Source organism: Schistocerca serialis, chromosome 5 (assembly GCF_023864345.2).
Source record: "Schistocerca serialis cubense isolate TAMUIC-IGC-003099 chromosome 5, iqSchSeri2.2, whole genome shotgun sequence".
Taxonomy (NCBI): Eukaryota; Metazoa; Arthropoda; class Insecta; order Orthoptera; family Acrididae; genus Schistocerca; species Schistocerca serialis.
In genome coordinates this window covers 538180079-538192202 of record NC_064642.1, presented here as the reverse complement: position 1 = coordinate 538192202, position 12124 = coordinate 538180079, and the positions used below count along the sequence as shown (strand labels likewise).

The 12124-nt window shown below is 42.6% G+C and overlaps 1 protein-coding gene across 4 annotated transcripts in view; it reads right to left on the bottom strand.

The window, feature by feature from the left end:
* LOC126481571 (kinesin-like protein KIF21A) overlaps window positions 1-12124 on the bottom strand; it is a 500490-nt gene that overhangs the window by 258407 nt on the left and 229959 nt on the right. The window lies entirely within an intron of this gene.

Genomic DNA, 12124 nt, shown 5'->3' with positions numbered 1-12124 from the left:
AACCCAAACGTTTTAGAAAAACTGTACCTACTTTCTGTTTTATAATCAACAACTAAATAACATCAAAAGCTAACTCCAAGATAAAATCTGTAGGTAGCTTACTTATCGCCCAATGTCACATTTCCCGACCGTTTAGCACAACAAATCGTACTAGGAGGCGCTTCTTTATCTTTAATGCGGTGTACATTAGCTTCGCTGCATCCTTAATGTTTTTGGTATTTTCATTTCCAAACTTCGGACGTTTAATGTGCTGTACGCTCTAACCGAGGCGTTAATGAGTTCGCGTGACGAAACAGTGATGCTTCCATGAGGTCACTGATCTCGTGCTGTGTTTGGCTGGTATGAGCAACTCGAGCAACCGCCATGGTAATTTCCACACCGTATTTATCGGATTTATACTTACTCACGAGAACGTAAAACTCATTAAACTCATACAGAATACAGTCACAAATAGAAACTTGCTAAACAACGCCTGTTACCCGCAGTCAGCATGCAAGCACTCTGTGCGCTACACTCTACCGTAGTGTACTGCATTTGTAAACTTATTCCAACAGAATAGCCTATGACAGAAACGAATAAACTGCCTCAAAAACTATCAAAATAATAATACTAATTATCGATTAATGACGCGTGAAAGCGTAATAGAGATATACAGAGAGAGGGATTCCATAGTGAAATTCAGCAACTCTGTTCATTCCCTTTTGATGTAAGTAGTGGATCGTGAAAATTGTGCGCAGTTTGGTGTGACACCCTTAGGCTGAAACACCACAGCCTTCGGGAAGCCTGTAAGAGCTGTACTCCGAGGATGCTACGTCCTCAAACCTCTGCTACATAGAGCTTTAAGCGGCACTTTAATGCGCAGCCTTAACGCTAGCTACTATCTGCTCGCAAAACATGGCTTGATATCATATGTATCAACATTTGCAAAGACGTTGAACAGCATTGACAATTCAATAATACGTTATTGAGAAATTTATTTTAATATATTTGGAGCGTTCGGATTCACAGCCCTTAATTACGAGCCGCGCCTGATGTCTGCTTAACAGCAGAAAACCCCGAGGCAGAGAAACATATCGTGCATCGGAAACGTACATACTAACTGAACTAGTAGATAAATACGACCTTTATCTGCAGAATGGGGAGGGAAGTAATATTTGGAAATACTAACTGGCTTTACGTTCGAACATCGGTTAAGACCCGGGAATAACTTGCATAGGAGAGTAGGGAAAAGATGATCCCGGACAGATGGCAATGCTGTTGCCAGCTTTGAAGTGAACGAACGGCTGCAGCGAAAACGGTAGTCGTCCTATGTAACTGCGACAACACTGGGGCCTTGATATAGAGACGTACAGAAAATCGCGTTACTTGATTGGTTGAGAGAAACGAGCGAACCAATCGCGCTAAGCCCGTTGCACCTGTGAGGGGTCATGTTTCGCTGACTGCGATGTAGAGGGAGTAGTACAGAGCAAAATGTGTAGGGGGAGAAATAATATGCAGGGCAAAAATTGATGTCACTGGACGTAAAAGGATCCCTGGAACGAAGAGAGTGTCACAGGAGGGGAAATCGCGGCAGACCGCATCAAACCAGTCACATGATTGATGCATATGAAAAAAGTACAGTTTAAAAGACTCGAGTCACAGTTTCTTATTTTGAAGTGAAATGTCTGATAGTGGCAGAACATTTCATTATCATTTTGGACAATATCCTAGTGAATATGGCTTGCTATTTCTTTCCTCTAGCATCTTGAGTAAATAACAATAGCGTTGGTGGCGAATCAGATTCTCACATGTAGTTTGAGATCAGAGATGTTACAAATCAGTATACGAACAACTGCAAGGAGAAGGTGAACGCATTCCAATCCACATACATCTCCACCTCTTCTCGAAAAGACAGCAATCAATTTCAAAACAGATAACTCCTACTGTAAATAAGGCATGTTAGAAACACTCCGAAACCCGACACTATTCACTGGATTTCAGAGTAGAACGCCGTTAAGACCGTCTTTTAAAACGTGCGATTCTAGCAGCAGGAATTGCTGTAGATCTGTTTGGATAAAAAAAAGACTGATACCTCCAATACTGCAATTAATATATAAGAAATATTATCTTAGAACTCACTATCACGAAAACAAAATTACGATATCTGAAATGGTTGTGGAATTCATTGAGGGTATGAGGTTGTATGTCTCACATCTTGTTACACGTGCTGAGACGAGAGTGCTGGGACAGGGACTTTCACCACAGAGTAACATGCAAATGCAGCCTAACGCAATGGAAATTGCAATGGGCAAACACGTCTGATTGGCACATTTAGCACATTTTCCGTCTCTAAAAGTTTCTCCACACCGTTAACAAGCTACATATCGCTATATTCATCTTCTGAAGACTTCGCGAACGGCATTTAAAAGCACATATCTTCCAACTTACCAGAAAAAAAACTTATTCATTTTCTTTCTTTCCGGCCTTTGTCTCGCTGCAACGCGGGGTCGTCCGTGTTCTAACGGATTTGACAGTGGTAGTTGCAGATGGTGGCCAAATGTACTTCCTGTCGCCACCCCGAACCCCCGGGATTTAAGTAGTGTATCCCAGCTGTCTGCGTCTAGCGTAAGCCATGAAATAGTGCGAACGTTTTCAATTGTCTTTGACTTGTGTAACTGAGGTGGAACGTGGGGACCAGCCCAATATTCACCAGGCGGGATGTGAAAAACCGCCTAAAAATCACATCCATCCAGGCTGGCCGGCATGCCGGCCCTCGCTTTAATCCGCCGGTCGGGTTAGATACGGGGCCGGCGTGCCTACCCGAATTCAGGAAGCAGCGCATTTCGTCTACCCTGGCTGTAAAAACTCATTCAATATATTGGCACGTGAAGTATAATGAGAATAACGTAACACAATGGTCCATTTCACTACTATCAATTGACATAAACTCTGTTCCCCTATCTTGATCTGTTTATGAAATATTTAGAGCGTCCACGTTATTCTAAACCAAAATGTCGCTTTATTTGGCGATCGAAACTTTCCAGTAGCGCGTAATCCGACAGTGCGCCACCTGCCTGAATGTGTCTGATTGTGATGTGCCGCACGCTCTCTTGTATGTGCTATTCCAACACACGCCTGTTGCGTCAAAGGTGCCTGACGCGATTTCCTGAGCGAAAGTGAAGACCTCGGTACAACAAGCTTGCGAATGTGACAGTTTACGTCTGTAAAACGGCCCTGTGGTCACAGGGGTCCACGATATTACGTCACATTACGGACGGACGTGCGCGTTTGGCATTTACCGCACGAAACTGTGAGGCAGCTCCAATAAAAAGAGCAAATATTATTTCAAAATATTATTCAACGTGCACACAAGGCAAAATGCTGTACCACTTTTCGACATAATCGCTCCTGTATTGTCCAACTTTGCCAGCACTTATAATAAATTGGATAGAATTTGGGAGTCTTGAGCAAGCAACCACTCGTTCTCTGCGTGGTGACCTACTTCCTCAGAATGGGAATTATTTCAGGCCAATATTTTCTTGGAGCTCTGTGAAAGACCTGGTGAATACGCGAATGCAAAAAACACACTGACATTGGGCTTATGATTGTCTGCAACTGTTGCACGGTTTTTTTGGAGTACAGTAATACGTTTCTTGTGTGGGCAGTCCTTGTAGTTTCCCGATGACTGCCGCCTGAGGTTGATTTTTGAGCCTGTCTGAGTACGATGCAACTTTTAGAGCATCAGACCACCTCTTCCGTCTTAAAAGGAGGTCAACATAAAGTTCCTTCCTGATGGTTACGTTTGGAACTACTTTGATTTGGAAGGTGAAGTACACCATCATTGCTTATTCGCTCCTTTAGTTTCTGATTGGTACGGGATAAAAGTTTCGTCCGCAGTATAAACTGTTGCAAGAAAAGCATCAGAACTTCCAAAACAAATTAGAAAATTGCTGCGAAAATAGCTATATTCATGATCGTGGAACAAGATCTGGATTGAAATTCCATTTACCAACAAAGAACAAACATAAAACAGCGTTTTCTACCAACGAATAAAATTGTACATCAAACGCAAATAAAGAAATTTTAAATACAAAGTTATTTCAAAACGCTGTTGAGAAGTACCTATTAAGCAATAAATTCTGTCCAAGGAAGAACCACTTAGATAACATGGAGCTAGGGTTTGGTGAAAAAAAGTAAACTATGGTTAAACCTCTGTCATCGCACAACACACTATTGCACAGGTGGTTTTTTTCCCCCAATAACATTACACTCAAGCTCTGCAATGGATAACGCTAACTGCCTTTTTCTGAACTCATTTCACTCATTACGTACAAATGCTGACTCACTTTTTAAGGAAGCAAATAGGATGTTGCGGTAAACAAAATGTAAAACAAACATCGTCATGGTCTCGATGTCCACTAATGGTGGGTGTATAATATGTGCAGAGACTGCTGTTGAGGAATGAGTGAGCGAGTGAATGGGGTAATGAAGGAACGAGTGAGTGAATTAATTAACAGTTTTTACATTAAGAAATAACTTACTTGGAAGAAAGTAAAAGAAACAGTATAATATACTAGGGATAAACGAATTTTAAAGACACTGACTTTGCATTCCATATTTATGTCTGCTATAGTTTCCCTAAATTACTTCAGGCAAATGTCAACATAATTCACACTATTAGACCATGGTCGACTACATGTACCGTCGATGTCAAACTATATTGTCAAACTATATCTGAAGGTATGTAAATGCCTATATGTACGACTGACGGTGTTTCTTTGAAAATTTATGCTACATATAAAAATAATTTACTACTACTATTACTACTACTATTGATTCAACGCACTGCAGACATTCTCGATTCGCTTCAACATGCCGCGGTCTCATTTACGAAATCAATTATTCGGGAACGCATCTGGCTGACAGTTCATTAAATTGGAGCACATCACACACAATGTGGTGTACTGAACAATGATCACTATTTACAGTTGCTGCAGTATCATTCAGTATCATACAGCGGTTTTTCATTACGAATGTTTCAATGGTTGCAGTCTTTCGGGAAGATGTACCTGACCCGGAGGAAGGGACGATGAAAGAGTTATGAAAGCTATACCTCAGAGTTCCGTTTTTCTTTAAATTTTAATATCCGCCAACAGCAATGTATGTCAATAATTGCATCTGATAATAAGAGCTTCACTGCCTCAGTGATGGTCATTGTATGTAGACAGAAAACAGTTACGAACGAAAGGCACCATACGCATGCAGATTCGATCACTCCCATTTCTTTAGTGCACACGTATAAGCTAGTACGCGTATGTTGTTGCAGTGAGACGCGTCCTGAGTTCTTATTCTACCCAGGGGCACAGTAATGAAGCCAGCCTGGGCCTTGTGTCAGTTTCACTGTACCTAATAATACGAGCAACTTTCGCAGCAAAACGAAGGGTGGTGAATACAAACTGATTACAAATATTACGCAGGATTCATCGATTATTGCCTGGCAGAAATGTCTCCAGTCCTCAGGAATGACTGTCCACTTTTTCGTATTCGCGTGATTCCGAGTTTTACATGGAGGCCTTCAACCTCATGGACACCTCCGCTCGTCATCTTTCATTGAAAAGTTTTGATGCAGTAGCCATCAAAATAGAAAAACTTATTATAAAACCGGGATGCATCGTACTCGTCCACAAAATCTAATACGATTGGCGGGTGCTCTAAACATTTGCGTATCACGGCAGCACTGTACCGAGGAAGCAACTGGATTCGCGTATGCGTTTCACTTTTCAACAGCATTAGCATTCCCTGGAACTCGCTGTTACTGAAAAGTTGGGCGGATAAGCGAGCGAAGTTGCTTAGTGTGTACGACGCTGTCAAACACACCGTAGAAGGAAAGCATGATTTATGACCTCTGCCTGTTTAATTCCAGTCGACTTACACCGGTTTACTTACTATTCAAAGAGAAATCCTATCCAGCGCCACGCTACTGGGAAGGTGAACGCCCTGGGCGCTCAAATGCAAATTGGAGCTAACTAGCTTCCTCCTCCTCCCTCCCTCCCCCGCCCCCCCCCCCCCCCTCTCTCTCTCTCTCTCTCTCTCTCTCTCTCTCTCTCTCTCTCTCACACACACACACACACACACACACATTGTGTTGCCACTTGTTTCACGCGAGGGTCAGAACAGGACATCCTGGGCCCCAGGCCTATATAGACATAGCCGGTCGGATCTCGTCTGTCCATCTTATGTATCTCAATCGATATCAAAATCCAGGGGCGGATCGAGGATTCCGTTCTGTAAGGGAAGAGGGCGGATCGAGGATTCCGTTCTGTAAGGGAAGAGGGTCACAGTTTCACACTGCTTCTTCCAAATATAGCATGCTCTCACTTTTAACGAGCCATACATGCCTTAGATTCAGGAAGTATTATAATAATAATCATAATACCAGTAATTATTATTATTATATTATTGCGTTAAAACATTTTACATAATTTGTTTACATCGCTTTTGCATAACTTTCAATAAATCGCGTTTCAGATAAATACAAATACATTTTCTTCGTATAACGTACCACAACGTAAATTTGTTGAACAGTTTATTGGTTCCATATCGGCTGTTGCTTTATTAACAAGTATTTAATTTATTACATTTCTCACGATTGGCCATTTTCGGCCTCACAGGCCATTCTCAAATCCTACAGGTGCCAACAACATGTAACACGAGCAGCGCTCAATAAGTAAGCAACACTTTTTTTTCTAACAGCAGGCTGGCTTTCTTCAGGACTCCAATACATCGTATTATTCCCCTTCTTTTGGCTACATAGCACTGTTTTTTAACATATCTCCGTTCAATGCGACTGCCTTACACCACCTTACTGGGCAGGGCCTGTATGACCGCACTGTACCACTCTACTGGTCGACGTCGCAGCCAACGCCTTGCACCATCAATAACCTCCCCATCATCCACGTATTGCTTTCCGCGCAGTGAATCTTTCCTTGGGCCAAACAGATGGAAGTAGGAAGGCGCGAGATCCGGGCTGGAGGGTGGACGAGGAAGAACAGTCCAGTGGAGTTTTGCGAGTTGCTCTCGTGTGCGCAAGACTAATGTGAGGCCTTGCGTTGTCATGGAAAAGCAGAAGTTACTTTGCGTTTGTGTGGCGAAGAACACGCTGAAGTCGTTTCTTCAATTTCCTGAAGGTAGCACAACACACTTCATGAGGGAGGGCATCAAATAGAATAACCCCTTCAGAGTCCCAGATGACCATGACTTCACCGCAGCTTTGACCTTTTTCTTCGGAGGAGGCGTGATGTGGTGCCACTACATGGACTGCCATACTGTTTCCTGTTCGAAGCGATCAACCCTGTTTAATCGCCTGTGACGATGTTCGACAAAAAATTGTCACTATCAGCCTCGTAACATGCAAGCAATTTCGTTGCTCTCTATGGTCGTCCGTTAGACGGCGAGGAACTGAGCGGGCACACGCCTTTGGGTACCCCAAATGGTGGACGCGTGTGTCAACACTAGCAACAGAGACGTCCGGTTCAGCAGAGAGGTGTTTGTTTTTGATCCGTCGATCACCTAGAATGAGAGTGTCCGCACGTTCAACACTGCAGGAGTCACAGCCGTGTGTTGCCGGCAGGCACGCGGGAGATGGGACACGTTTGCGACACCTTGTTGAGATGATGACAGACACCTCGCCCGACGACACTCACAGTGCTTTTGTTCACTGCCAGGTCTCCGTAGACGTTCTGTAAGCTCCTATGAGTAACTGAACTGCAATGCTTTCGTTTTCCGCCAAAAGAAAGTCAGTGGTAGCGCTCTGCTTACAACGCACCTCCGTTACAGACACCATTTTGAATGCTACGTACGAAACGCGCCGTCACTTACCAGAAGATAATGAAACTATATGAGTTCAAGCGAGAATATGCCACCATGACCCATAACAAAATTACGAATCCTTTCAATCGAAATTGCCGGCCAGTGTGGCCGAGCGGTTCTAGGCGCTTCAGTCCGGAACCGCGCTGCTGCTACGGTCGCAGGTTTGAGTCCTGCCTCGTGCATGGATGTGTGTGATGTCCTTAGGTTAGTTAGGTTTAAGTAGTTCTAAGTTCTAGGGGACTGATGACCTCAGATGTTAAGTCCCATAGTGCTCAAAGCCATTTGAACCATCAATCGAAATTGGCCGAGAAAACAAATGTGCTGCATTACTTCTTGAAAGCCACTTATATACCCGGCTTTTAGCAGCGGTTATGGCAGTTCGAAAAGCAACAACATACACGGGGCGGCGTGTAGTTAAAACATAGTTCTTAATGAATACAATAATGTTCATCGTTGAAAGTATTTGTACGTTCCTAGGTAATACATGTTCCGACTTTCGTAGTTACCGACAAATATTCGGACGTTCACTGGAAGTCATGGGATAGCGATATGCACATGTACAGTATCGCGTACAGAAGGTATAAAAGGGCAGTGCATTCGCGGGGCTGTCATTTGCACTCACGTGACTCCTGTGAAACGGTTTCAGAAGTGATTATGACTGCACTACGGGAATTAACGGTCTGTGAAAGCAGAATGATAGTTGGATGTAGAGGCACGGGACACTCAATTTATAGGAAATCGTTAGGGAATTCAGTATTCCGCAGAGTGTAGCGAGAATACTAAATTTCATGCACTACGTCTCACTACAGCAAAGTCTTCGAGGGAAGGACTTGAGCTACGTATTCATGACATTCAGAAATATATGGCCTCAGTATGCCAATATCGATTATTTTTTAGAGGTGCATATGGTGCCTGATGATGGCATAATGAATTGCCGAAACTGGTAGCGAAAATAAAATAAAGTAACATTTCAATTGCACGGCTGTTTGACGAATTTCATTGTTAAACAGCGAGTAAATTGTGTAGGCCTAAAAACGTGCAGTTAAACAATAAAATAAATGAATAAAAAAGGAATTGAGGAATAATAAACGTGAAAGGTATTGTATTGGCGTACTTGGCATGAGTCGAAAATTTAATATATTGTGTAAAGTACCGTAAAGTTCCCAAAAAAAGCGTTTCGAAACAAGTTAGATAACATATTATCGTCTATTCTAAATTTATATTTTGCAAGTATTCGTTGGGATGCGGAAATTAACTGCAACTGCTACTAAACATAGCAGTTCATTTTCTATAACAGAAACTCTCGACACAGTGACGTTCATAGTCCAGATGGCAACTGGGATGTCGAGACGTGCGACCGATTGAAGGAGATATCGCATGCGACGTATCGTTTGCGGAGTCCTTTAGCTGCCATGATACTGCATTATTGAAAAGTTAGCTAAAAAGTTTGGAAATATATGTAAAAAAAAAAGGACGCTTTTAGTAAAATGTTGATGGGACTAGTCTCGATATTCCCCCACTGCCCCTGTCAGAGTCGCCAGTAACAGTGTCCGCCGTCATTATCACAGTGGGTGAGGCGGTGATTAAAGTTAATTTCGATACGAATGTGAACAAACTGAGGGCCACTTTTGATTCTCTGAACTGATGACCTTCCCAAAATCGATCGATCATGACCTTCTCAGAAGCAATCTATCACAGATTTTACGTAACAGAGCCGGGTCGTAACACCTTTGAATGCCGCAGCGAGTGGGGTGGCGAAATTAAAGCACGCGAGTCACGTTACGGAGTAGGAAAGTCCAAATTCCGTTTAAGTTTTCCATGGTATCCCTGTACCAATTCAGGTGAATGACGGGATGGTTCCTCTGAACGGCCGGGGTTGATTTTCCTGCAGCACCGTGTATCATCAACTGCGTCTTCGTCGACGCGACGTTAGACTCAAATGTTTATTCGATCCTTCGAAAACTGCACCCTATTACTAGCAACATGGATCAAAGATATCTCGTGGGTTTAGTATTAGATCTACGGTCCTTGTAACTCCTTACCACGCTGTGTCCACTTTAATACAAATCAATTCACATGGTTTGCTTAATTAATCATAGAAAAATGCGACATGCATGTTTAACAGTACTGCCGCTACTGTTGCAGAGGAAAATCTAATGGTGGTTTGTTAACGTAAACCGGAATTCGTACAAAAATTTGCATTTGTAATCCCCATGGACAATAGATATTCCGTCGAAGTAAGAAGTGTTCACAGTGCTCTCCTAGATACGATGTCTATTGGGATATAATTTGCGTCTTTCGTCATGCTAGTTACTTCGAACCATTCGCAATCGGAAAGTTTTACTTGCTCGAGAATCGCAGAAATGTTGCGCTTTGCTGGATTAACCGAACTGGAAGCATTATTGGTACTCAAACAGTAGCAACTGGTAGCATACACATGCACACAAGAGAGAGAGAGAGAGAGAGAGAGAGAGAGAGAGAGAGAGAGAGAGAGAGAGAGAGGGGGGGGGAGGGGGGGAGAGGAGGAGGGAGGGAGGGAGTTGAGGGACTTGTCGAGGAAGCTACGTATCTTCCAACCACGAGTAACAAAATCAGCCAGATGCGAGTAAGAGTCGCATACTGACGGTTCCGTAAAAACTTAATTATGTACACAGGCAGTTCAGGAAGAGTTCCACAATTTTTCCTTGTTGTCGACATTGATACTGGCGAGATATCGGTGTCAGGGTTTCCACGATTTTCTAAAATATTTTTAATTTCAAGTTTGAAGTCGGCTAACAACTGTGAAAGAAATATTTTTTTCGTGTGATACAACGACAAATTAACAATTTTCTCATTTTTTTCCCTTACTTTAACCGAAAAACTTTTCTCCTTGCTAAATTTAATGATTCTATGTCAAGGGGAAATACATTTTAGTTTTTAATGAATGAGTTCGCGAGTGTCAAAATATGTGACACAAATTACCGTATCCTTTGATCGAATTGACTTAGAAACTTCACTTTTTACTTCGCCAAGGGACTGTAGACCTCAATATGTGACAAATTTCAACTCGATACATCTACTCGTTACTGAGGAAAAGAGTCTTAATAGGCGGACAGGCAGACACGCAGACAACAAAGTGATCCTCTAAGGGTACGGAACCCTAAAAATTATCACGACATTGCTCCATCAGCTACACTCTTCTGGCTGTCAAGTTGCATTATGAGCAAGCAGATAACCAAAGGCTGGACATTTCGGAATCTCTACAGTTTCACTCATATCTGACAGTTACTTAGGCTCTCATGAAGATCCTCAAATCTAACTTCTTACATAAACAAAGTAACTACAATTATATAACAATTTCTGCTCAACGCTTGTGGAATGAAGCCACAATGATAAGTTACAGTTCTAAAAAAAATACTTCTCGTCTGCTAACTTCACATTATTTACATGGCTTAATATTCTCTTATTCATAATCATTTTGAAATGCTTATGTAAACTATTTCAGCGAAAGCAGTTGGGCCGGTGTGGCCGAGCTGTTCTAGGCGCTTGAGTCTGGAACCGCGCGACCGCTACGGTCGCAGGTTCGAATCCTGCCTCGGGCATGGATGTGTGTGATGTACTTGGGTTTAAGTAGTTCTAAGTTCTAGGGGACTGATGACCTCAGATGTTAAGTCCCATAGTGCTCAGAGCCATTTGAGCCATCTTTGAAGACAGTTGTGGCTAAATATATACTGTAGTCACGAAAATGGGAAATAAATTTAATCCAAGTTAGTCGAATGCAGGCGTATTCGAAATCAAGTAATTCTTCTCCGCTAGTTCCGTTCCTTCTTTCTTTAGCTTAAATTCAGGGGGAAAGTGTAATTGCACAAAATGGTTATTCCAGATTAGTAACGTAATGTCATTTGAATTCTACGATCAATAGAACTATCCCCTGGTGACGGAGTGGTTACAACACTTGACTGAAGTGGGTCTCTAACATCCACCCAGCCACCACGGTTTAAGTTTTTCACGGTTTCCGTGAATTACATGAGGCAAATGCAGAATGCTTTCCTTGTAGATCATCCTGGACTACCACTCCCTCCTCATCACTATCCAATCTTATCTTCAACTCGAGTTTTCTAAGAACTTTCTTTCCTCCTATAACCGTTTTCGAACGAACAGATCCTAACTCCCGGAACACCATTTGTTACAAGGTCGCTACTGGATTACCTAGACACATGAGCTGCACACCGCGATAGATCTATGAAGCAGTTAAGTTAGCACACACTCTTTCAGCAAATACGAGAGCATAGTTGCC